Source organism: Delphinus delphis, chromosome 5 (assembly GCF_949987515.2).
Source record: "Delphinus delphis chromosome 5, mDelDel1.2, whole genome shotgun sequence".
Classification (NCBI taxonomy): Eukaryota; Metazoa; Chordata; class Mammalia; order Artiodactyla; family Delphinidae; genus Delphinus; species Delphinus delphis.
The window spans coordinates 74,274,777-74,301,122 of NC_082687.1; the positions used below are offsets into that span (position 1 = coordinate 74,274,777).

General features: G+C 38.6%; 1 protein-coding gene across 12 annotated transcripts in view; it reads left to right on the forward strand.

Annotated features, from left to right (window-relative positions):
- Positions 1 to 26,346, forward strand: part of APBB2 (amyloid beta precursor protein binding family B member 2) — a 375,435-nt gene that overhangs the window by 104,285 nt on the left and 244,804 nt on the right. For 10 of the 12 annotated variants that reach the window (XM_060012656.1, XM_060012657.1, XM_060012653.1 and 7 more), the window contains one exon: positions 6,652 to 6,757. The gene's annotated coding sequence lies outside the window, so the exon portion shown is untranslated. Of the gene's footprint in view, positions 1 to 6,651; positions 6,758 to 7,643; positions 7,749 to 13,636; positions 13,738 to 26,346 lie in introns of those variants that run through there. The other 2 variants (XM_060012655.1, XM_060012661.1) reach the window with 2 other exon arrangements.

Consider the following 26,346-nt stretch of genomic DNA (forward strand, 5'->3'; position numbering starts at 1 on the left):
GGTTACAACCAGCCTGCCAAATAAAATGCTAACATTTTGCCAAATTTGTTTTATCTCTGTCTCTCTCTGTTTTTGTCTCTCTGTCTCTGTATACATACACTTTAAAACATTTTTGCTGAACCGGTTGAGTTAGTTATAGAGGTCATGACCCTTTACCTGAAATATTAATACTTTAATATGTATCTCCCAAACACAAGAATATTCTCCCACATAGTCCGTAATACGGATTCAAATTTCCCCAGTTATTCCAGTAATGTCTTTTTATAACCCCTCTCCTCATCCAAGATTCATCAACAGTCATTCACTGCATTTTGTTTCTTTTCCTTTAATCCAGAACAGTCACCCTGTTTTTGTTTATTTTTGTCATTCATGGCACTGGTATCTTGGAAAATGCCAAGATAATTGTCTTGCAGAAAGTACCACAAGTACTGGATTTGTTTGATTGTTACTTTACGATGAGATACAGATTAAGCCTTTTGACAAACATACTACATAGTCCCTGTGGAGACATGACGTTCGGTTATCCTATAATTGATTGTGCCAACCAACACTTGGGTAAGGTGGTCTGCCAGAGCTCTCCATTATAAAGATACTTCTTCCCCTCGGTAAGTGATAAGTAATCTGTGGGGTGATATTCTGAGGCTGTGTGAGTATCCTGTTCCATAGCAACCCTTTCCCTAATGGTTTTAGCGTCCATTAATGACCCTTGACTGAATCAATCATTGCCTTGGTGGTTGCAAAGTGGGACTTTCTATTTCTGCTATTCCTTTGGTGTTTATTAGCTGGCTTTCTTTGTAAAAAAGAGCTTTCCACTATCCCCCTTTCCATGAATATCTGTGGATTTATGGTTCCTTTTTTTAAAATTGAGTGTGTTATAATTTATCCGTATCATTCTTTTTGTTGTTCAAATTGTACCACATTTGGCCAGTGGGAGCCCCTTCAAGGCAGCTCCTGTGTCCTTCTGTCATGTCTGCATTAATATTTGAGCACTTCTTGCTTTCTGGCATAGTATGATGTTCTAGGCTTATATTGTACTTTCCTTACCTCCGGACCTGGACCCAACTATTTCTCCAGTGAGCTATGGTGCTTAGAAAAACAAGATCTGGGTACTCAAACTTTTCTTTAAAAATGCATATAATCCAGAGAAAGTTAAAATTCCTTAATCATTTGTTGAAGCTCCCCCATTCCCCAGCTTCTGCTAAAATATTGCCATGGAGTCATTGGAAGTTTAGAAGTTGGAAGGAAAGGACCAATGAGAGGAGGAGGCCGTTGAAAGAGAAGGTCATTGGGCTGTGGACCAGAGGTGGTGTAGTGATGCAAAAAGGGGGAGTGAGATAGTGCCAAGACCAATTTAGATTATGTGGGAATTCTGCCCACAGAGTGACTAGAGAGCCTGAGAAAATAATTTCTGCTTATTTTCCAGGTAGACTCTGAAAATTGGTTGCCCTTTTTTATATCCAGTAATGCTAAGAGAGTGTATTCCCCTGAGCTATACATATGCTAATTCTTAGAGCAATTTAAGAAATATGGTTTCCATACTGAGAGTTCCTAAGTGTTCTGTATTTTCAGAGTCAGTGTGAGGTGTATATAGGTAGATGTATATTTCTGCATGTTTTCTTTTAAAAATTAAAATTCATAGTTTTTATTTTGAACACTCCCAACTGAAAATAGTATCTGAATTTATTTGCTGATTATAATACTTGGTTGCAAATTATTAAAGGTGCATATGTGCAGCATTTTAGGCAGCAACTTGTGAGACACAGAAGCCAAGAATTTCAGTTATCTTCCAAAGTAATCAACATACGTTTGATAAAATGATAGTCTCTGATCTTGAACTTGAACTGATTTTTCTGGAACTCAGAATCACCTCTGTGATCTCTTCTTGTATATGATAGCGTAATTAAAATATTCATTTGCCTCTTCTATTCTGTGAAACAAAACAGAACAAAAACGTGAAATCAGTAGCTTTGTTTCCATTTGATAGGGAAGTTATGAAAATGCTTAAAAATACAAAAGCAAATTTGAAACAGAAGGGTTTTTTGTTTGTTTTCCATTGAAGTCAGCATTTTTGGAAGTAAAAAACAAAACAAAACAGAGACTAGTACATCTATACTTTGTACAGCAGGAATATGGTTATTATTCAGATGTATACACTGCATGTTACAGATGCTTTATAATTTTATAAAACAAAACCACGCACACGCACACACACACGCACACACACACAATCACTGATTTTTAATCCTCAGTGCATTCTTGAGAATGGAGAGTGGTACTAAAGCAATTGCTCTACACCAAATAGTTACTGAGTATTTGATGTGAGTAATGCTATGCTGAAGATGGAAAGGGGCACATCCTTTAAATGTGCTGCTGGCTAGTATAGGTAAGTGAACTCAGGTTGTGTGGTGGCCAAATTGTTCCACACTGGCCCTTGACTTCAGAGTATTGTAGTTTCACCATTTAGTTCTTACGCAATTTCAGTGCATGGGATTAAACTAAGCAGACTGATGACTAATAAGGAGTCACCGTTTTTGGCAAATGGATTATTTTCAAAGTCCAGTTTTATGGTTATTGGGAAAATTTTTAATACAGCTGAGTTCTTTTGGAGGTCGTAAAGATCAATATCTCTTTCTTACTTTCTATCGAAAACTCCCTGAGTAAGGCACTCATCCCCACAACCGAATCCATTGCTTCTTGTATTTCTTTAATCTTGATCTTGTTTGAAAGGAGCTTTATCCAGAGCACAATTTCTTCATTCATAACTAAATTTCTTTCAGACATTAAGACAGCTAATATGCAATTATATAATTAAAAGTCTTCTTTCATCTGGATTTTACTAAATCTATAACTGTTTTAGCCAGTAAAAGCAAATTATATTATGGCCTCTAAAATGGATTTATATACTTTGAACATCTTTTGGGATGTATTTGCCCTTGAATTATGAGATAGAAAATACTTTCTGTGACTGGGTCTGTTAATACCTGTGGAGGAAGCATCTGGTACCCTTGTTCTTGGGCTGGTGTTCATTCTACTGGCTGGAGTCACATTCAGAATTAAAGTGGGGATAAAAAGAGGGTTTTTTCCCCACCAAATGCCTTAGTCCTATTTTTATATAGCATATGATTATTTCTAACTATAAAAGTAGATATGATTATTGTGGAAGATTTGGGAACCACAGGAAAATGCAAAGAAAATAAAAATTATTCTATCCTTATTCTGTTATCTCTAATTAGCAACTATACACAAATGTTGACTTTTTTCATTCTAGTCTTTTTTTCTAGGTATAGATACTTTTAAACAAAATTGAGATCATATGGAACAAATCATCTTATAGTCTGCATTCCCAATGAACACTGCTTAAAAACATTTTCTCATTTTATTAAATATCTTACAGATTTTAAAAAGCTTTATCCATTGCTGAATATTTATATTTTAAAATTGCTTAAAATGTTATTACTTTAATGGAAAACTTCTTTGTACATATCTTTATGTATATCTTGGACTTTTTTTTACAGATAACTTTAATCTTTTAAAAATTTATTGGTTTCAAGGAATGACAAGTAATTCAGTTTCTCCTCTCTAGCAATTCTGGCTAAGTCCTCTTGTCTGCAAGAATTGTATCTTTATAACACCATCATGTTGGTCTGTCCGGAATGGTGCAGTAACGCTTCATTTATCTAACAACACCATTACGGAACTTCTCATAAATAAATTTTTCACGTAACTGAAACACCCTTAAAAGTGTCCATACTAGGTTATTGTAAAGTATGTGAGTGTGATTCTTTCTAAAATTAAATTACATATGTTGCTATCCTCTTTAACATAATGAAAGTATTTGAAAATCATAATTTAACCCCTCTGGTCTAAATCACAAGCGTCCTGGGACTTCCTTTGGTGGTCCAGTGGTTAAGACTCAGCGCTTTCACTGCATGGGGCTGGGTTCGATCCCTGGTCAGGGAACTAAGATCCCATAAGCCATGTGGCATGGCCAAAAAAACCCCGAAAAACAAAACAAAACACACAACACACAAGCATCCTTGTAAACACTAGTTATTATACAGTCAGTTCTGCTAAAATGCAATATATGTGTTTCTAAAAACCACCATGCTATGCAGTAAATCCCCCAGTGCTTAAGGGAAAAGTAGGATCAGGGACATAACACTCAAAAACCTTTATCAGTGAGGCAGCCCAGCACTGGAGCCTACCTGGGCTCTTTGGTGGGGCTGATGGCAGACTCTGGGAGGGCTCACGCCAAGGAGTACTTCCCAGAACTTCTGCTGCCAGTGTCCTTGTCCCCATGGTGAGACACAGTCACTGCCCTCCTCTGCAGGAGACCCTCCAACACTAGCAGGTTACCTGCACCACTCGTAGAGCCATTTGTGAGGAAAGCCTATCACATGGCCCTGCCGACCTGGCCACAGCTGACTGAATCACAGGGGACACGGGTTCAAGCCCTGGTCCGGGATGATCCCACATGCCGCAGAGCAACTAAGCCCATGCGCCACAACTACTGAGCCTGCGCTCTAGAGCCCACAAGCCACAACTGCCTAGCCCACGTGCCACAACTACTGAAGCCTGCGCACCTAGAGCCCGTGCTCTGCAACAAGAGAAGCCACCGCAATGAGAAGCCCGCACACCTCAACAAAGAGTAGCCCCCTTTCGCCACAACTAGAGAAAGCCACGCACAGCAACGAAGACCCAACACAGCCAAAAATAAATTACAAAAAAAACACCTTTATCAGTGACACATTAAAAAAAAGTAAGATGGGAACTGAATAAAAATCAGAGCACAGTTTTACACATATTAGTTGGTCAAGAAGTAAATAGATAAAAAGTGCACTAAATATGGCATTTTACCTTGAGAAAGTCATGACATTTCCTGTGGACTGAGGCCCTGGAAGGGTTGCAGTTTATGCGTCACTGTGAAGTGGTGGAAAGAGGGTTACCTGAAATCAGAAGGAAAGTTGGGGCACCCAGCTTGGAGGGCTGTGGCTCGGCACATGTCGGAGGGACTGAGATCGCCAACAGATATTTGAGGCGTGGGTTTTGTGCCTTTTGTGTATCCTTAGACAGCTGGGTTCCGCCCCGTGCAATCTTCTGCTATTACCTAATGTTTCTTGCAGTGAAATCATACCTAAACAAATGTGAAAATCAAGTTACGCTCAAGTTGCTCCCTGTATCAACCTTGGAGCAAACACGAGTGTTATAGGAGAACTGAGTGTACTGTGTGGCACCAGGGTGATGTCTAGGGGATATTTCTGCTTGTCTCTATCCTAAATGGAGTTAATACATGTAAAAACACTTAGAGAAGAATCTGGCTTGCGAGTGGATACTGTGTAAGTGTAACAATAACATTGTAACAGTAATAGTAACTCTAAACTGTAACAGTAACAATGACAGTACTAATAAATGATGACTATTGATGCCTGTGGGATTCTGACTGCCTACCGTGGCAGTGCTTCCTGCCTCCTCCTAAAGGACCTATTTCTCAATCTCTTATGGCTTTTAAATGAATTTATCACGCTTCTTAGAATTACATCTAATGTGCGGCCCAGTGTGGGAGAGGCTGACAGGTGCACAGACTTTAGGTTATGGTGTACCTGTGGCATCTGTTACACCTACTTAAACTCGTTTATCTTATGAATGATGTATTACCTATGTATTCGTTCACAGCATTGTTGGGGGAAGTAACTTATGTTTTAAGTGAGATTATCATCATGCAGAATTTTCGGATTTTCTGTTTTATTAGAAAAAAATTGGGACTTCCCTGTTGGCGCAGTGGTTAAGAATCTGCCTGCCAATGTAGGGAACGTGGGTTCAAGCCCTGGTCCGGGAAGATTCCACATGCCTCGGAGCAACTAAGCCCGTGCGCCACAACTACTGAGCCTGTACTCTAGAGCCCTTCGGCCACAACTACTGAGCCTGCGTGCCACAGTTACTGAAGCCCGTGCACCTAGAGCCTGTGCTCCACGACAAGAGAAGCCACCACAGTGAGAAGCCCGCGCACCGCAACGAAGAGTAGCCCCCGCTCACTGCAACTCTAGAGAAAGCCCGCGCAGAGCAACAGAGACCCGGTGCAGCCAAAATAAATAAATTTATTTTTTAAAAAAAGTTAACACGCCTCTCTCTTCTCATTCCCACCTGCAAAAGTGAAGTGTGCTTCAATGGATACATCTGAAGGGCATTTACAAGTTGTTGATGAATATCTTTAAGTTGTTATTGTTCACTTCTATTTACAACTGCTTCTGTGTTTGTGAGATGAGCTCATCTTTGGAAGGTGAGGCAAGCAAGTGTGATTTCGGAAGACCTTCCCTCCCAAGTCGCAGTATAATTAGAAGTCCACATCCTCCCTAAGTTGCTTTTTAGAACTCCCTGAGAAGGACGTTTTTATCGTGAACGGTTGCCAACAAGCCTTGCTGATTCCGGCTTTAGTAACTTTAATTAGATGACAGATCAAAACACCATCTAGATTTAGCAAGTCTTGTTAGTATTGTTCTGAAAGAAAAGAAGCTAATATAGCTCATCATTTAGATATTCCAATGAAATCTGTATTTTAATTATGCAGAGACTGTGAATAGCAATGGGGTGTTTTGATTTTTAATTTCTAATCTGACTTTGAATGTTAACTTTTTGTCTCTACACAATTTCTAGATACATTCGGGCTGCCTGACCTCATTGAGTGATTGCTATTATTTAACAAGACTTTGTGGGAAAAGGGAAATTGCCTTCTGAGCTTTGTACCAAAGACCTGGGAAAAGTAAGTAATTTTCTAATTTGCTTTTTAAAAATTTTGTTACATTTCTCTCAGAAAGTTAACAGTTTGTCTGTGGCTTTTCTACTTCCTTTCTTTCCTGGCTTTGTAAGTTTTATATGCTCTTACAGACTTGAAACATGGAAAGGGACTCAGGAGACCTTTAAAAAAAAATAAAACAACGTTTCAGGAGATTAGGATGACTTTCTGCAATGTGCCATTTCTTTGTGATTTCATAAACTGAGTCCTCAAGGTTGTGATAAAACCTTTATTAGGTGTTCAGTAGATGAATTAAACTCTAAAGGTAAGACAGTGTAATATGGTGTGACAGAAAAGTGAGTCCAGTTTTCTGAGCTTCAGGAGTTTTAGACTTTTAGATAAGCTCTTTGGTTCTGAAGTTTTTAGAATAAGAATGTAATCCATTTGGTTCTTTTCTTGTCTGGAAAGGAAAATAAAATGTGGAATCACTTGTTCAATAAGTCCCTCATGTAGCTTGGTTTTGGAAGAATTGATGCATCTGTCAATTTTATTGTTTTATAACTTTTTCGAGAAACTCTAAGATAGTTTAATTGAGAAACCTGTGTGAATGGCTTGACTATCTTGTAGAAAAAATTGTTTGGCGCCATGAAGTTCAGTTTATTTCCCTGATCTTTTTGAAGAGAAAGGTAAAATGGGCCCTAGAAATAATACAGTCTACTTTTTTGTAGATAGTACTTGGAAATGTGAGTGGCCCATAAGAATGTAAGCGAAACAACACACATACACATACACACACATTCACACACACCTCCTTTCTGGTGTATTCCAGAAGCAATATCATTGACAGTAGGAACTGTTTGCTCATTAAATCACTAGATAGTTTTCTAAACTTTGTATTCTTTGTGTATTGCAGCTCCTCTACATTTCTGACAGTACAAATGAGATAGTTGAAACATTCCTAAAACAAAACAAGACAGAAAAGAACTATACTCTAGAAGTTCCATAGAAGCATTAAACAGTAAGATCAGATTTTATTGTTATATTGTTTGTAGTGTAAATTTATTTATAACTAAATTGTGTGTTATTTGAAATAATTTTAATAAGGTAAGGGTCTTTAATTATGAAGCTGTTTTGAAGTTAAATAAGATGTACTGAAAACATATTACATACACACACGGAGTATACACACACCACGAAAACAGTTTCTGAGAGCCATCAAGTCTCTGCTAAAATATAAATCCAATGAAAGCAAGGACTTCGAAAATTTTCTCCAAAAACATTTTTTTTTTGTTACAGTGAAACATTTGCAGTAGTGAAATACTACTGTCAGTGGAATTAAAAAAAATGATAGCAATATATTTAGTTGAATTTTTTAGCCTTGTATTCACATATTAACCTTAAAATAAAGGATATTTATTCCATCCTGGAAGGATATTTGAAAGAGGATTATGTTGGAAGTCACCAGTCTGTCCACAGAAGTAGAACGAAAAGAGCAAAAGATTAATTCTCTGGCCATTAGGATCTCAATATTTGCAGTGGTGTTTAGATTGGAAATACAACTTAGCCCCAGAAAGTGAGCTACTTAAACTGCCTTTCAAATAATTTAGCATTTCTTTAAAATTTAATATAGTCCCTGGTGAAATACTTTTCTTCCATTACACCAGAATATTCCCTTTGTGATATTGCTGTAAAAGTTAGTTTTCCATTTTGTAGAAGCAAGGCATCAGTAGGACTTTTGATCAGCACAGTAAGCTAAAGACAGTCCCTGTGTTACCAAAGGGACTATGGCAGAAGGATCCCTGCTTACTGAAACTGATGTCATAGGTGAAAATTTATATGCACAGAAGGATGTTCACAGTTGACTTTTAAGTTAAAAAGAAGGTGGTTATAATGCATAAGTATGCTCTGTATAAATCTAGTGCTGAAGAACTAGTTATATGGAAGTAAACATTAAGGGAGAGGGCAGAGTGGGGGGAGATGGAGGGAAGTCCCTTCTGAAATTTACAAAAGTCACAGGTGAATGTTTCTGACAGTACTTTGAAAACTGTAAAGGGTACTTAAATGAATTGGTGACTTATTTTGGGGGAGGTTAGTGCAATTTTAGGGAAAATTCAGAACCCTGAACAACCACCACACTTCCTTTTTTTTTTTTTTTTTTTTTTTTGCTGTACGTGGGCCTCTCACTGTTGTGGCCTCTCCCGTTGCGGAGCACAGGCTTCGGACGCGCAGGCTCAGTGGCCATGGCTCAGGGGCCCAGCCGCTCCATGGCATGTGGAGTCTTCCCGGACCGGGGCACGAACCCGTGACCCCTGCATTGGCAGGCGGACTCTCAACCACTGCGCCACCAGGGAAGACCCCACACTTCCTTTTAACTCCCAGTTTCCTCTACTTTTATTTTTTTCTTAATCACAAATATGTTTTCAAAGACTTCCTTGTTTCAAGTGTTTTATTTAATTGTTTGAAGTAGGTTTGTGGAAACTTGAGTCTATAATATTGACAAAATGTGGATGCACTTTTGAAAAATTAGCCATGGATTATTTTAAAAGAAGTAGAAAATAGCTTGTATTTTATTATCCTGTTTAATACATATTTATGTTTATTTTTATGTTAATACTATCAGAGTAGTATATGCTACAAATTATTTGGTATCCTTTCTTTTCCACTTAATAAATAATGGATTCCCATGCTAATAAATATTTGTCTACAATATCATTTTTAGTGAAAGAGAAACAGTTGAATCTTAGCTTTTTGTTTAATTTTAGGTGATCCTGGCTTTCAGTTAGAAGGGAGTATAAATATGTGACATATATGGTGTGGGTTTTTCATCTGTGAGCAGAGAATAGACTAGGATTCACCTTCTACAATTTCTACTGTGTTTACTGTAACCAGACATGTTCTGAACAGGAGGCTTGTGGGACTAAATATGTGTTCAAAATGGTAAATGTCACTGTTTGACAGGTACTGTGTATAAAGCTTGTGTCTTCTTTGGTCCCTTTGTTATATTACAAGAGTGCAGGTGACATCTTCCTCCCACTTGGCTGTCTTCATCAATATTTCTGTGCCTAAGGAAGGATTCTACCCATGTATTTCTTCCTCCCAAGAAGCTCTTAATATCTCAGATGAGGTGATGGGTACAGAAGGAACGTTTCATAGACTTTGGAATATAATTTATTGGAGCAAATTGAAATCCAAATTAATTGGAGATGCAAAATGTATTATAGACCTTTGCATGCCTTCTCAATTTTAGGTTCATTTATTAAGCCAGCATTTTTTGCACAACTACCACGTGCCAGGCACTGTGTTAGGAGCTCCTTATACAGAGATGAATGAGATATGCTCTTGCTTTCAGGGAACTTAATTTGAGTTTCAAATTCAGATTCAAATAACATGTATTCAGTGTGTATCATGTGATATTCTGGATATATTCAAATGAGGCGTTTGACACTAACATTCAGTAATGATATTCATTGGCCCACCCCTTCCAAAATAAATCATGAATAGAATTTTCTAATCCTTAAGGGTTTTTTTTTCATTATATTTTCCTGAACTTTTGGTACCTGCTACTGCTTGTTAAGTTAAATTAGCAAATAGGAAAAAAAAAGTTAATGAATAACAAGCATTTAATCAATAAACTTAGAAAAATGATTTAAAAAACATGTGTGTATATATTTGTACACACGTGTACACACACACACACACACACACACAATATTTGGGAAGCAGTATGTATATAATGCAGTTGTAATTTCTCCTAGTAGAATAATTCTTGGTTCATGTGGTACAGTTAAATATACCAAGATTTCTGATATTCTGCCCTTAGACTGGCTCCGCTGTCTGAACAAGTGTGGAAGTCATAGCAGTGAGTTACTAGATTGTCACAGTAATTCTTAGGGTAGGGATTATTGAAACTCGGGGGAAAGTAACTCTCCAGCATTCACACAGCTAGAAAAGGTTTGAGTTAGGATTCTAACTGTGATCCATCTAACTTTAAAGCCCATGAGGTATCCATCTGACTCTGGTGAGCTTGTAGGGAAGATGGATTCACAAGTGCTGTGGGCCTGCTGAGGAAGGGGCGGTCTTTTCCCGAGGAATCAGGAGTCTGTGTGGCATTGGGCATGTTCCCCATTTTCTCAAAGTCCATCTCTTCATCTTTAAAGAAGAGTTGGTAGTAGGATCTAGCAGGGCATTGGACCAGAGCAATTAAGGAGCATTGGTAAGAGAAGTAGCTAGGCATGTGAGTTGGAGAAATAATAGGTCTGGGACTGGAAGCCACTGCTAGCAATTAACCCTGGGAGTGTGCTGGGCATTGTAGTAAGAGTTTTACATATTTCGTCTTATTTAATCCTATATATCAGTTCTGAGAGGTAGGTGTTATCGCCCCATTATAAAGATTTTGAAACTGAGGCTCAGTGAGGTTAAATAACTTGTCTAATGTCACATAGCTAGGGAGTGGAGTGGTCAACATTTGAACTCAGGTCTGTATGACTCTCATGTTTATACTCTTAACCACTGTGCTATGATCAGAAGTAATCCTTTCTGTGTGTCAAACTCCCTTAATACCCTACTTCAGTCTCTCTGATAGTATATTCTGCTTTTATCTTTTATTGTTTTTAACTTGAATTGGGTTATAGTTATCTACATAATGTTTAATAGACTGTAAGGTCTTGAGGCCTGGGATCCAGTCTCATTCACTTTTTTTTTTTTTGTCTTTCATAACTCTTTGCTCAATAAAATTTGCATTGATAAGATGAATAATCTCTAAGATATTTTGTCCCTTGAAATTCAGTGTTTTAAAATTATATATGTAAAGCTTCTGTTGAAGTTATATCAAGTGTTACTTAAATGGGGGTAATTGGATTTTAGTTTGATATTTGTTTATTTATTTATCTATTTAGTTGTTTGATATCTAGATTGATCTCTAAAGTTTCAGGAAATTCCTAATTGCCACTTTATCTTGTGACTTGCTGTCCAAAACTGAAGCTGAGACTAAAATGCACTTCTCGTAAGCCCTTTTGGAGGCTGTAAAGCTGTGCTTGCTGCTTCATTGCTATGGCAGGTATAAAACTGTCTTAAATGATATTTTTGAGTCCATAAAAAATACTACACCATCATTCATGCAGGTAAGGACCTCAGTTTGTGAAAATACGTGGAGCCCTTGTGTTGACGGTTACTCCTGTTGGTCCTGGCTGGTTTCAGATTTAGACAACAAACAGAAGTACTTTTCTGGTTCAGGGCATATTATGGGAGACCGTTCAGGTCAGTCTGCCTAGGTTTGCACCCTAGTTTCTTGGTTTATGAGCTCTGTGACTCATGACAAGAAAGCATCTGTGAAAGGAAGATGGATAAGAAAACAGGTTGTTATAATAGGTTCGTGTACTTGGTTCACTGGGAATTTAGGGAAGAAATATCCGTATTCAGACGGGAGCCACTTTTGCTCAGACACTCTTTAAAAGGAGGCCAAAACTGTGAGCTCGTAGGACAGAACTTGATGATTCAGTATTACAGCCCGTGTTTATCCCTAACCCTTTGCTGTTTTTAAACCAGAGTTCACGTTCTCTTGTAACTACTGCATTTATTTTCCTGAACTCTAAGGAGGTAGTTTAGGCTTTGCTTCATGTTCCGTATGCTGGAGGAGAGTAGGAAACGACGTCTTTTAAGAAAATAGAAAATGTTACTCAAGATCAACATTGCCTCTGGGCTTTGAAAAACTCTGGGGTTTCTTTCATCTTCCAAGAGAGCTGTGAGGAAGGAAAGCAAACCCTGGGGAAGTTTCATAGCTTGTCTCTGCCGCTGTTACTGGAAAAGGGGAAAGTAAGGGCCCGTAAATAGCTGTCACGGTCGCAGTTGATGGCAGGTTCAGGTGTGCTAGAAATAAAGCACAGGGAGCTGCTTATTCCCACGGCTGCTGCTCGGCCTGACAGCAGGAGAATGGGTCTCAGAACGTGGCTCTACAGTGGAAACAAAGTGTCCCGTCCATCACAGGCATACATTTCATAAATTTCAAGTTGCACAAAGATTCATGACGTTATTCCCTTTTGAGGTTTAATATCTTCGATTGCTAACAAGTTGGGTAAAAATACTCTTCAGCGTCTGTCTTATTCTTGTAGTTTTTGATTGCTTAGTTTTGCACTTTGAAGGAAGGGCAGACTTGGCCTGTACCTTCTTGATGGTGAAAAGCAGGAGCTATCAATAAATGCTGAATTTAAAAACCATTTCCAGGGTTACCTCCCCCTACTAAGTGACCCTTGCAAAAAAGCTTTAGTCTGCCGTAAGCTGGTAATCCCTTAATACATGGATACCCTGGTGGGGAAAATCAAATCGGATTGTATACCTTTCCCTTTTACTTGTGCACTAATTGTTATTCTCCTGCATTTAAAAGCAGATGTTAAACTCTCCCTTTGATGTTCCACAGCAGACAGACTCCAATTGTGTGTTACCACTTCTGATGCTTATCTGTTGTTAAATGAAGATCAGCTTTGGCAAATTACAGTTTGATGGTTACATTTTGACCTGGAGCCACAGAACAGAATGGCATTTTATTCTTTCATCTGACATACATTTAGCGGGTTCCTGCCTGGCCCTTGACATAAACTGTTTTCAAATCTCACAAATACCGCAAAAACCTAGCAAACTTGATAGTGCTATCTCTATTTTATAGGTAAGAAAAATAAGGCGTAGAGAATGATTAGAAAACTTGCCCAGGGTTACATTGCTATTAGGTGGCTGGGATTTGATCTGGGGTTTTTGGCTGACTCCAAAGCTGTTACTGTGGTGGGGAGGCGGGGGAGGGAGTGGGGAGACTGCCTTTTGAGAGAGGAGTTGATCAATGGAGCAAAGATCTTGAGGTGTTGACATAAAAAAAAAGTCATTAACTATGAGCCCGTCATTCATTCATTTATTCAACAGATATTTATTGAGTGTCTGTTTTGTGCTAGACACTCTGCACGGTGCTGAAAATTCAGTGGTGGGCAAGACATAATCCTTTACCAGCTTCAAGGAGGAAAAAGGTATGCAAGAAAGAGTGTTCCCCTCCAAAAGCTGCCGTGTCTTGGTTAGGAGAGCAGAAGAGCTTTTATAAAGTTTTTTTAAGATGTGGGAATTTTGACGCCTTAATGAAAGTTGTTTAGTTTATTCTTCTTTTATATCAATGTACATACTGTACTAAATTAACTACAAATAAATAGAGAGGTGGCTTCACTAGGAAACTTGGCAACTGTACTCCTTGGTTGGGCTGCTTAGGACATGCAGAAATGGAGGCTGGAGTGAAATGGTATTGAGTTTTTTTTGTTTTTTTTTTAATTTATTTGGTTGCGCCGGGTCTTAGTTGCGCCTCACGGGCTCCTTAGTTGCAGCTCACTGGCTCCTTAGTTGTGGCATGTGAACTCTCAGTTGCGGCAGGCATGTGGGATCTAGTTCCCTGACCAGGCATTGAACACGAGACCCCCGCATTGAGGGCGTGGAGTCATAACCACTGCACCACCAGGGAAGTCCCCTGTACTGAGTTTTAAACAAAGTGTGGTGAATAAAAATTTGAACAATGAGCTGGCAAGGACTGAATCTAATTCAGTTTTGGGATCCCCATTTTATGTAGGAGGACTTAGCACAGTGCCTGGTATGTAGCAAGTTCCTAGGAATTCTGGTTTATTGGTTCAGTGATGAGACATAAAATAAGGAAGAGAGGGGAAAGGAAGCTTGTGGGTTGTGGGGTGTGGGTGGGAGATTAGGTAACATCGAGGAGGAGTGTGTGGGTAGCCGTAAAATAAACCGATAAATACATAAGGAGAGCACACGACATATGACAGACTTGATTCATATGTACAAACCCTTTTAATATCCAAGGTGGGGAGGAGCTGTGTTTATGTAATCTGGAAATGCCATTGTGTTTGGGTGCCTGAGAGAGAATGCAACTTTCTCTTGACCTTCTGATTGGACTCTTCTGACTTTCTATTCACACATGAACCCACTCTGCCCCCTTTCCCACCATGAACCTTATTTCACTTTTTTGAGACTTTCGGCTTTTAAGCACGGTGTTTGGTTCTTTAATAAGTAGGGTGGCAATATGTGTCAGTTTGCTGGGACAGTCCTGACTGTGCCTGTCGCTATTTTTGATAATGCCCCCTTGCAGAACCAAGTGTTCTGGTTTGGATGATAAATTCAAAGGCCACCCTACTAATAAGGGAATTTGGTGACATTCTGTATCATTAAAAAAAATAATCTTTACAGCATTCAGACTACTTTGATGAATTACCTTAATGTGGATGTAGTACCTGTAAAATTTCGAAGCAGACTAGTGTCTGATCTCTTATAATAAGTAGGAAGAAGAGAAAATGAGCGGTACCTGAAAAGATCCAGATGTAGAGAGATATAAGCCTATTTCAACAAGAACTTTAATTACAACTAATGACTGGCATAGCCTATGAGAAAGGGCATTTAAAGACTGTCCTGATGATGGGCAGTGTTGAGGGAATCTAGCATCTTTTGAGATAATCTTGTCTTGATTGCTCGTTTTTATTTAGAGTTTCAGTGTTTCCACAGCAGTGGTAATTTAATTCAGATGTACTTTCATTAGTTCTCTAAGTAGAGGAAATAATTTCTTAGAACAGAGGTTTTGTCAGAGGTTTAAATAAATGACCGGAGGGGAAGTTGTTGAATTCAAACTTTTTCCTTAAATCTGTTAAATTGTGTCTTTTGTAATAATAGTAATAATATTTTAATAGTAATAATATTTTAATAGTAATAATATTTTAATCAAGTGAGATTCACATAGGGATTCAGTGCACATTAATAGAATGTATGCTGGGGCTTTTCTCTTAATAAACAGGGTTAAGTTGGTTTTATAGTTCGCATGGATTTGAAGACATGAACTAGTATTTTGTCATACAGATACATGTAAAAGCTTTTTAGGTATTCAGGTAATGCTTGACAATAATTGCAGCATGAGAGTTGGGTAGGATTAAAATCATGCTTATTAGATCAGTCTTTTCCATATTAATATTGATATTTTATGAGATGCATTTACCTTCAAGTCCCATAGTTTCTTGTTCCCTGCAATATTATCTTTCATAGGAGGGTGGATTTCCAGAGTAGAGGGACTGTTTCTATACAATCTTAAAATTGTTTTGGAATAAAATTCTGGCTCTGCCTCAGGCTATCTGTGGGTGAGTTCTTTCTCTGAGCCTCAGTTTTCTAGCCTATAAAGTGGGAATAATGGTATCTATTGCTTAGAGTTTATTAATATAGTGTTTATTCATTCCTGCATCTGTGATAAGCACTAACAAAAAGGTTAATGTTCTCCAAGGCTTAGGAATCAATAGCAGAAACTGAGATGGAGAGACATGTATTATTGTTGGAAGGATGAGACTCAAAATAGTTGACAACCAGATTCTGGCCAATCAGAATGGATGCTGACTATAAACATTGGACAGTCATCACGGTGCTCACCTACTGAATATCATCCTGTGTTACCGGTATCAGGAAATCTGTTTAACCTGTGATGATTTGCAAGAAACCCATGTGTCTCCTAGTTATAAATTAATGCTTCCTCTTCTGAGGTGATCGGGAAAGGACACCATCTTCATATGATGAGGTGAACCTAGCTCTCATGCCTGGATTCCTGTCCCAAGGTTCCCTTTTCTTTGGGGACCTTGCTAATCATTGCTGCCAGCACTGTGATAGCTCTGCTGTCCCACTCTGCTTTCCTATTTCCCACTCCATCCTTAGCTTGGAAACATGTCCTTAATTCCCTATAGTAGATAAAAGTTGAGTTTATGACCTTCAACAAAACCCTGAGAGTCCCGTAAAATTGCTACTAGATATGGCATACTGAGACCCATCCTCACTGGGCCCTTACAAGGCTACCTCTCTGGCCTAGACCACCAGCCCCCTCTCCCAGAAGGGACTATCAGCATATTTAGTTGTAGAGGCCAGGCATCAAATAGATTAAGGCCCTGGAAGAGGGAAGATTTCTGCCAGGTCTTTCCTTCCTAGTTTTCATTTCTTATCTCAGGCTCTGCCTCTTCCCAGAGTAATTGGCACTGGGAAGTCCACCTCTCACAAGGCAGATCCTAACCGCTTACCCCAGGGATGGGACAATAACCACAGCTATCAAAAAATTCAGAATCAGGGGCTTCCCTGGTGGCACAGTGGTTGAGAGTCCGCCTGCCGATGCAGGGGACACGGGTTCGTGCCCCGGTCCGGGAAGATCCCACATGTTGCGGAGCGGCTGGGCCCATGAGCCATGGCCGCTGAGCCTGCGCGTCCGGAGCCTGTGCTCCGCAGCGGGAGAGTCCACAGCAGTGAGAGGCCCGTGTACCGCAAAAAAAAACAAAAAAAAAAACTACAAGAAATAAGTGTTGGTGAGGATGTGGAGAAAAGGAGCTCTTATGCACTGTTGGTGGGATCATAAAATCGTGCAGCCACTATGGAAAACAGTATGGAGGTTCTTCTAAAAATTAAAATAGAACTACCATAAGATCCAGCAATTCCACTTGTGGGTATATGTCTGAAGGAAATGAAATCACTATCTAGAAGAGATATATTTGTTCCCCCATGTTCATTACAGCATTGTTTACAATAGCCAAGACATGCAAATATCCGTCACCAGCTGAATGGATAAAGAAACTGTGGCATATATATCCAGTGGACTGTTATTCAGACATCAAAAAGAAGAAAATGCTGCCATTTGCAACAACAGGGATGGACCTTGAAGGCATTATGTTAAGTGAAATAAGTCACACAGAGAAAGACAAATACTGTATGATCTCACCTATGTGTACAGTCTAAAAAAATCCTGAATTTACAGAAACAAAGAACAGATCGGTGGTTGTCTGAGGTGAGGGGCTTGTGGGTGGGAGAGGTAGTCAAAAGGAACAAACTTCCAGTTATAAGATAAATAAGTCATGGGGATGTAATGTGCAGCATGGTGACTGTAGTTAACAATACTGTACCGTACATTTGAAAGTTGCTAAGAGAGTAGATCCTAAGAGTTCTCATCACAAGAGAAAAAAATTTTTAACTATACATGGTGATGAATGTTAACTAACTTACTGTGGTGACCATTTAGTCATAAATACACATGTCAAGTCATTGTATTGTACACCTTAAACTAATACAATGTTATATGTCAGTTATAGCTCAATAAAACTGGAAAGAAAAAGAAATCATTTTGTGGGGAGATTTTTTCTGCCAACAGACTAAGGTGGTACTCCCGACCTGAAGCTCAGGAGTTTTATTAGGGAAGATGGAGAAACACTGGGAACCTAGGTTCTAGTCCCGGTTTTGCTAACTGCTAGTTGTGTGACCTTGAGTTACATAGGTACCCCTTCTTGGGGTCCTCATTTTCTTATCCATGAAATGATTTTCACATGTAATATGATTTTAAAGGTCTTTGTCAATCAGAAATTGTATGCATCTATAATAACTCCTAAAAATGCACCGTACAGGGCTTCCCTGGTGGCGCAGTGGTTGAGAGTCCGCCTGTCGATGCAGGGGACATGGGTTCGTGTCCCGGTCCGGGAAGATCCCACATGCCGTGGAGCGGCTGGGCCCGTGAGCCACGGCCGCTGAGCCTGCGTGTCCAGAGCCTGTGCTCCGCAACGGGAGAGGCCACAACAGTAAGAGGCCCGCGTACTGCAAAAAAAAAAAAAAAAAAAAAATGCACAGTACAATTTTTGAACAAATTGAACCTCTCTGTATCTGATGATGGTGATTACCTTCCTTGACACTGCCCTGGTTTGTGACTGTAGCTGTTTTGTGGAGACCCAGGTATCTGTTGCTGGAAAAGGCCTTTCTACCCATTATCTGATATTATACTCTTCCGTTGGTACGCTTTTCAAGTGCAATGGCAGAACAGACTCACCAAGTCTCCCCTGTGATTGTCTCGTGCAAAAAGTTGTGGATTTGGTCCATTGTCAGCCTGAATGTTAGTGATGATGCCACCCTATTTTAAACGTTGAATCCTCTGTATGTCTGAATGGTAGCTTCCAATCGCAATGTTCAATATATTACTTTATAGGTTGATTAATTATTATTAATATCTGTTCGTAACTTGGAGCAATTCACCCTTAAAATTTATTGGAAGAGAGAATATGTGCGGACTTCACAATTGCAGAAATGTCTTTGGGGTTTTGATAAGGATTCCATTGAATATGTGTATCTCTTTGGGTAGTATTGACATCCTAACAATATTAAGTCTTCCAATCTATGAATGCAGGATATCTTTCCATTTATTTGACTTTTCTTGAATTTCTTTCAGCCACATTTTGCAGTTTTCAGTGTATAAGCCTTTTGCCTCCTTGGTTAAGCTTATTCCTAAGTATTTTATTCTTTTTTGATTCTGTTATAAATAGAATTGTCTTTAGTCTTCATTTTGGATTGTTCATGGTTAATGTATAGAAATGCAACTGATTTTTGTGTGTTAATTTTATATCCTGTAACTTTGCTGAATTTGTTTATTCTACCTTTTTTTTCTTTTTCTGGAATCTTTAGTGTTTTCTACATCTGTGATGGGTTTTCATGTCATCCGTGAACAGAAATAATTTTACTTCTTCCTTTCCAATTTGGATGCTTTTTATTTCTTTTTCTTACCTAATTGCTCTGGGTAGGGCTTCCCGTACTATATTGAACAGAAGTGGCAAGAGTGAGCATTCTTGCCTAGTTCTTGATCTTAATGGAATAGCTTTCAGCCTTTTCCATTATTGAGTATATTGTTAGCTGTGGGTTTTTCATATAAGGCCTTTATTTTGTTGAAGTAGTTTCCTTCTATTCCTAATTTGTTGAGTGTTTTTTATCATGAAAGAGTATTGAATTTTTCAGGTTTATTTTCTGCATCAATTGAGATGATCAGGTGATATTTTTTTCCTTCATTCTTTTAATGTGGTGTATTACATTGCTTGATTTTCATATGTTGAACCATCTTTGCATTTCGGCAATAAATGCCACTTTTAATATGCTGTTGCATTCTGTTTGCTAGTATTTTGCTGAGGATTTTTCTGTCAGTATTCATAAGGGATAATGGTCTGTAGGGGTTTGTCTGTTTGTTTTGTGTAGAAAACTTGCGTTGGTATTAGTGTAATGCTAGCTTCATAGAATGAATTTGGAAGTGTTTCCCCTCTTTCATTTTTTTAGGAGGACTTGAGAAGGATTCTTCTTTTTTAAATGTTTGATAGAACTTACTGGTAAAGCCATCCGGTCCTAGGCTTTTCTTTCTGAGATTACTGATCAGTTTTGTTATTAGTTATAGGTCTGATTTTCTTTCTTCCTAGTTCCATCTTGGTAGGTGTTTTTAGAATCGTACCCATTTCATCTAGGTTGTCAAATTTGTTACCATACAGTTGTTCATAGTACTCTTTTATAATCCCTTTTATATCTTTACAATTGGTAGTAATGTTCTCTTTTTTATTTCTGATGTTAGTTATTTGAGTCTTCTTCCCTTTTTTTTAGTCTAATTAAAGGTTTGTCAATTTTGTTGGACTTTTTAAAGAACCAAACTCTTGGCTTTGTTGATTTTTCCCAGAGGTTGGCTTTTATGACTTTTATTCATTCTTACAGTAAGCAGACTGATGTTTATATTAGTTTAGTATTAGACTTCTGTATTTTGTTTTTGTTATTTGGCAATGAGTAAGACCCCTTTGCCTTTACATATGTAGATGTATGAAGGGTTTAAATAATCAGTGCTTTTAAAATAATGCACTTGACATTTTTTCTCTTTGGGTGATATTTTTGTCTCACTGCTCATTGTAGTTTGTTCTTACAGTTGGTGGCATTGTTGTGGTTACTCTCTCAGGGATAGTTAAGGTGGTGTCCCGTGATTTGGTTTCCAACTGGAAAGTTCCTTACATTTTCTTCATGTTAAACTGCTAAAAGTTCAGGTGAGATTAATTCATTTCCATTATTATTTTAAGTAAAAAGCCGATTATTTATAGAAATGCGTGAACTTAGGGAGGAAAGCTTAGAGGACTGGGTAGAAAATTACAAATTTTAATTCTGTTTTTGTGAACCATGATGCTTCATTCACTGATGTGGACTTACTGCCTCTTCCCATCTTACTCCTCCATGCAAAAATTCTGAGGTTACCAAAATTCAGTCAGTGGCCCTCTCTGTGATTATAAACCAACAGGAAGCTTCAGCATCACTTTCAAGGGAATGCCACTCAAAGCAATTCATTTCATAGCCCCCACCCTACCCCGAGCTAAAAAATCTTGTCCAGGCCTGTTGGCTTACCTTAATTACGTCTTCTTTTTTTTTTTTTTTTTTTTAAATTAATTAATTATTTATTTTTGGCTGCATTGGGTCTTTGTTGCTGCACGCTGGCTTTCTCTAGTTATGGCGAGCAGGGGCTACTCTTCATTGCGGTGCGCAGGCTTCTTGTTGCGGTGGCTTCTCTTGTTGCGGAGCACAAGCTCTAAGTGTGCGGGCTTCAGTAGTTGTGGCTTGCGGGCTTCGGTAGTTGTGGCTTGCAGGCTCTAGAGCGCAGGCTCAGTAGTTGTGCCGTATGGGCTTAGTTGCTCTGCGGCATGTGGGATCTTCCCAGACCAGGGCTCGAACCCGTGTCCCCTGCATTGGCAGGTGGATTCCCAACCACTGTGGCACCAGGGAAACCCTTAATTACTTCTTGGTAGTCCATTTATTCAATCCATTTGGACCAAGTATATTTGATCTCAGGGGTATGATGAAGACTTGATTTCTTTTGTGTGATGTCCTTGTTTCTCTCATTATCCCAGTCTTTACATAGACTTATTTGTGAGTCAAATAATTTATTTTGATAAGAGAGTTCTATCACTTTCCCCGTAGATTTGTTAGTTTCTTGTTATCTAGAAATCACTTTTATTTTACCGATAAAATAGTTTCTTGTACAGTTGCTTTATTCTGTTTATTCTTTTTTCTGTCTCATTGATTCTAAGACATACATCTTTCACATTTTAACATTCGTGAAATTTGATGTATGTTGCCATTGCTGACATCTTGTAACTATTCTTGGCAGCACTTTTGTTTTTATTCTTAGCACATAAAATAGTGGTGTAGCTTCCAGTAGCACTTAGATTTGATGAAATAAGTTTCTATTAATAATCATTGTAACAATTACTGTTAGACACGTAATGTTAAAATGCTACTTTTGCAAGAATCTGTAATGGCAATATAACAGTTTTACCATAGGAGCTATAAATGACGATATAAATATCAAGTATTACAAAAAGTTTAGAGTGGAAAAATCACCTATAAGCTCCAAATCTATTTACTTAAACAAGTATTTTTGTGTGTATTTCATTCCAGTCTTTTTTAACATATGTATATATTTTTATTTGGTTGTAGTTGTAGTATACATCTTATGTTGACCCCTTCTTTTTTTATTATTGTTACATGTTAATTTCCTCTGTTGCAGGCCTTCATGTTTGTCATTTTTGTTTTTGTTTTTTTTCTTGCGGTATGTGGGCCTCTCACTGCTGCGGCCTCTCCCGCCGCGGAGCACAGGCTCTGGACGCGCAGGCCCAGCGGCCATGGCTCACGGGCCCAGCCGCTCTGCGGCATGTGGGATCTTCCCGGACCGGGGCACGAACCCGCGTCCCCTGCATCGGCAGGCGGACTCCCAGCCACTGCGCCACCAGGGAAGCCCCATGTTTGTCATTTTTAATGGTTCCATAATCTATCCAGTCTTTGACTGTAGTAAAACAGCACATTGCCCAATTGTTGAAAATTCAGAATATTGCCATTTTTCCTACGATGAATAATGCTTCAGTGAACACCTCTTTTGTGTATTTTTTGATTCTTAATTTTGACCATTTTCTTAGTAAAATATAACTTTGTAGAAGCCTCCTGAACTTTGTTTTATTGTCAAGAATCAATCTTTGTATTCAGATAAATCACCAAATAAATAGCTACTATTTTAGTGCCCTTCATTCATTCATATCAGTATATTGGACTATTCTGTGTTCAGTGGTGCCAAGAGCTAAGTATTAAAAGTTCAGTAGGGCACACCTCTGACCTGTAATATCTCATAGTCCAGTGGGAGACTCAGACTGGTCAAAAATAAATACAGCAATATGAGTGATGTTGGAAAGATATGGTAAAGTTTCTTAGTTGCATGAAGTTGACTTTGACAGTATTGTTGATTGGTATCCTTTATGATATAAGAGGTGTGGACGTATTCATGTCACATAAAATCTTTTAAGTTTGTATAATAGGCTTAATAATATGACAGAAATTGGTCTCAGTTGACCTATCCAACCTCTTGTCCTTCACATTTAAATCTTTCTGGGGGGCTTGTGATCCAGTGTTCATCAGTGTTCCATGTGTCATGTTTCTGCAATGTGCTAAGTTCCCTGTTGCCGGTAGGTGTGTCACATGCCGCATTCCTGTTCCACACCTACTACAAACTGCTGTGCTTGTAGTAAATGTTGAAGGATTGGTGTTCATTTGACTTGCTTTCAGTTACTACTTTTTCAAGTGAGCGATAATGTTTCACCATTTTATAGTTTCCTTAGAACTTCATTGACTGTCAGTTTACATTGTGTGATATTGGTGAAACCAATGCCATTTTAGTTACATCTTGTCATTTGTTTAAAAAATTTAGATGAAGAAGGTGTTTGAGAGATTATATACTGATATAGAGATTCTTATAGTAAAAGTTAAAAAAAAATCTGCTACTTATGACGGTTGGAAGCAGAACCTGTGCAGAATGAAACAAAACCCCTCAGTGTGAATTTCTGAATGATCTCTTAAGCCATTGGAGAGGGGAGAAAAACAAAGAAATATTTCTGTATACCTAAATATTAATTCAGGCTTTGGATATAGTGAATCTGTTTTGGAAATAGCTTTTAGGGTTTCACCATTTTGAAATTCAGTAACTAGCTGTGAATTTGCCTCCTTTATACTTGTGTATCAGAAACTGAGCCTCATTTTAAAATTTCTCACAAAAGTAGTCTTGGAAAAAGCTTTTGAGACTGATTTCTTGGGATCCCCCCACCTTTTCATTTCTGAAACCTAAGTAGCAAAATCAAAACCTGTGCTTTGTTCTGTACAGAGCTGTGGTGATTAGATTGCATATTTACTTTGACACACACGCATGTTGCTGTGTGGAATCACTGTCCATTGTAATCTCCAAATGAAACAGGGAGCTGGGGGCGGGGTGGTGATCTGGGATTAACTGAGATGAATTTATCTCAGCTTTTCAAAACACTGTGTGAGCACAATATAACTCACCTGGACAACTGTGGAATAAAGCTCTTGTTTTAGTGGCCATTAGATATTTTATGGGAACTGACGGCACAGGAGAAGAATATATGGTAAAGATGCTTTGGCAGTTGATAGAATTTGAAGTAGCATTTACATCACCAACTGAAATACAATTAATTTTTTTTCCAAAGTGATTTATATAGCCTGACTTCTGTGACTGAGGGATTGATCTCTTGGCAAGTCTTTATGAAATAACACCACAGGAGGGGAAATTATGTGCGTACATCAGGCTTTGCATTTACTTTGTTAGCCTTCTTTACAGAGTGCATATAATCTTGTTCAGTATGACTAACAAAAACTGTAGCTGTACTTTGTCATGAAAGACGTCCTCAGTTTCCAGAAACAATGGGCACCACAGAGAGAGGCTTTCTTTCTTTCCATCCACATTTCTATTAATGTCCTGATTGCACTTTACTCTTTTATGAAGCCCTTTTGGTCACATCAACAGTTTGTTCTAATCTATCTATCTTAACTTCCAGCTTCGTCTGCAAAATTTGTGTGGTTAGCCCAACACACATGCAGATAAATTGCCTAGGGTTCAGCTTTCTCAGTCTTGGAACTAAATATGCTGCAGTAGGCTGAGCTGATGGATGTAGCTTTTCAGCAATATTGATGTTTCTATGGCTGAATATAAATCTTTGGATGCCTTGGTTTGCATTTTCATATTCATGTGCAGTTCTTGACCACTGGTTTTCAAATAGCTTCAGCTCTCAGAAAGCTCTGTGTTAAGTAGAAAGACAAAGAAAATTGTTCTTCCTCACCCACTGCTCTTCTGCCCACTCACAACAGTGAGAATCGTGAGCACAAGTCTTTTGCCAAATGTGAGTAGTGACAACTCCCAATTCACAAACTGATTACATTCTCATGGCTTGTTGTCAAGTCAGTTAGTGGTTTTGAACTTGAAATGTGTTTTCTAATGGGAGAAAAGAATTCAAAGAATAGATGAGCCCGCTAAAACTTTTAACCCATAACATTCCAGTGGTATAGTTTTATTTGTACTTTAAAACCTAACCTTCCCCCATGTTTCCCTGTGGAAAAATGTCCTTGATTCTGCCTTGGTATCATAAGGAACATAAACGTTTCATTCTTAACTTCAAGAGATGGCCACCTATCTCCCCCTGTGTATCCTGGGGCAATGTATCAGGCAGGATTCTGAGACAGAAGCAGTGGAGACTGGCTGAATGCTTTACGCAGAGAAGTAATTTATGGAGAAGATGCTGTTGGGTGGTTTCTAGAACTGCTAAAAGTTAGGAAAAGGTCAGGAGCAATTAGAGACTACACAGCCAGATTCATAGCCAAGGTCATATGCTATGATTAGTTCTATGCAGGGTGGACCCTGTCACTGAACACAGGATCATGCTGGTTCACACTGACCACACCAATGGGACCAGACACTTGCTACCAACTCTGTCACCTCAGCCTCGGCTGCCTCTGGGCACTAGATGTTGTTGCCATTGCCCTCACCCACAATAAGTTCCTCCTGCCCCTGTTTCCAGCTTTAGATGCAGGTCGGGCCAAGACTAGGTCCCATGCCTTAGCTGCAAGGGAGTCTGGCAAGGTGAGTGTCCAGTCATTTTTGTCTCTATGTTGAAAGGTGTGTCTCTCATCAATACTCATATGATGAGAAATTTCCCAAATATAGGAAGGGGGTTCAGATGCTGAATAGTCTCCATCTTTCTTCCCTCTATAAGGACAAATCTTCACTGTAAGAAACCACCATCTGGGCTGTGGTAGATTGGGAGCGGCCAACATGTTTATCTGTTTGAAGCTGTAGTTGACCACTCTATGATAACAGAGATGGCAGATTCCCTCTTGTGCACTGGTATCCAGGGACCCTTTCATCACGTGTTAACTAAGGCTAGAGGTGTCACTTGACAATTTAGGTATAATTGACCTCTCACGGTGTGCTTCTTACTACTTTAAGATAAAATGCATTAAATGGAATTTTAACAATTTGATTAACTAGGAGGAGCAGATTAAGGTTTATCTGTTTTTTTTTATAGTATAAAATGAAACTTCACATTATCAGTTTGTCTTAGATGATTTATAGATGGTTTATATATTTTATTCATAAATTTCTACCCTCTTAAAAATGTTTTTTTATTTGCAGTAATACATATATGTAGCTTACAAGTTGCTGCCTGCTTATTTGCATCGTCATTTCCCATTTCTCAGAGGCAACTACTTTCAATTCAGTGAGTTCTTCTTCTGATATTTACTTCCATGTAGCTAATTATCTTTATAATGATGTTTCTTGAAATTTTTTTTTTCTTTTCTAGACATTAAACATTGAATTTCTATTAAGGAATATAAGGGGTTATCTCTCTTTTACACTCCCTCCCTTAAATACCTGCCTCTCATTCTCTGAGATAGTTTATACCTTGATT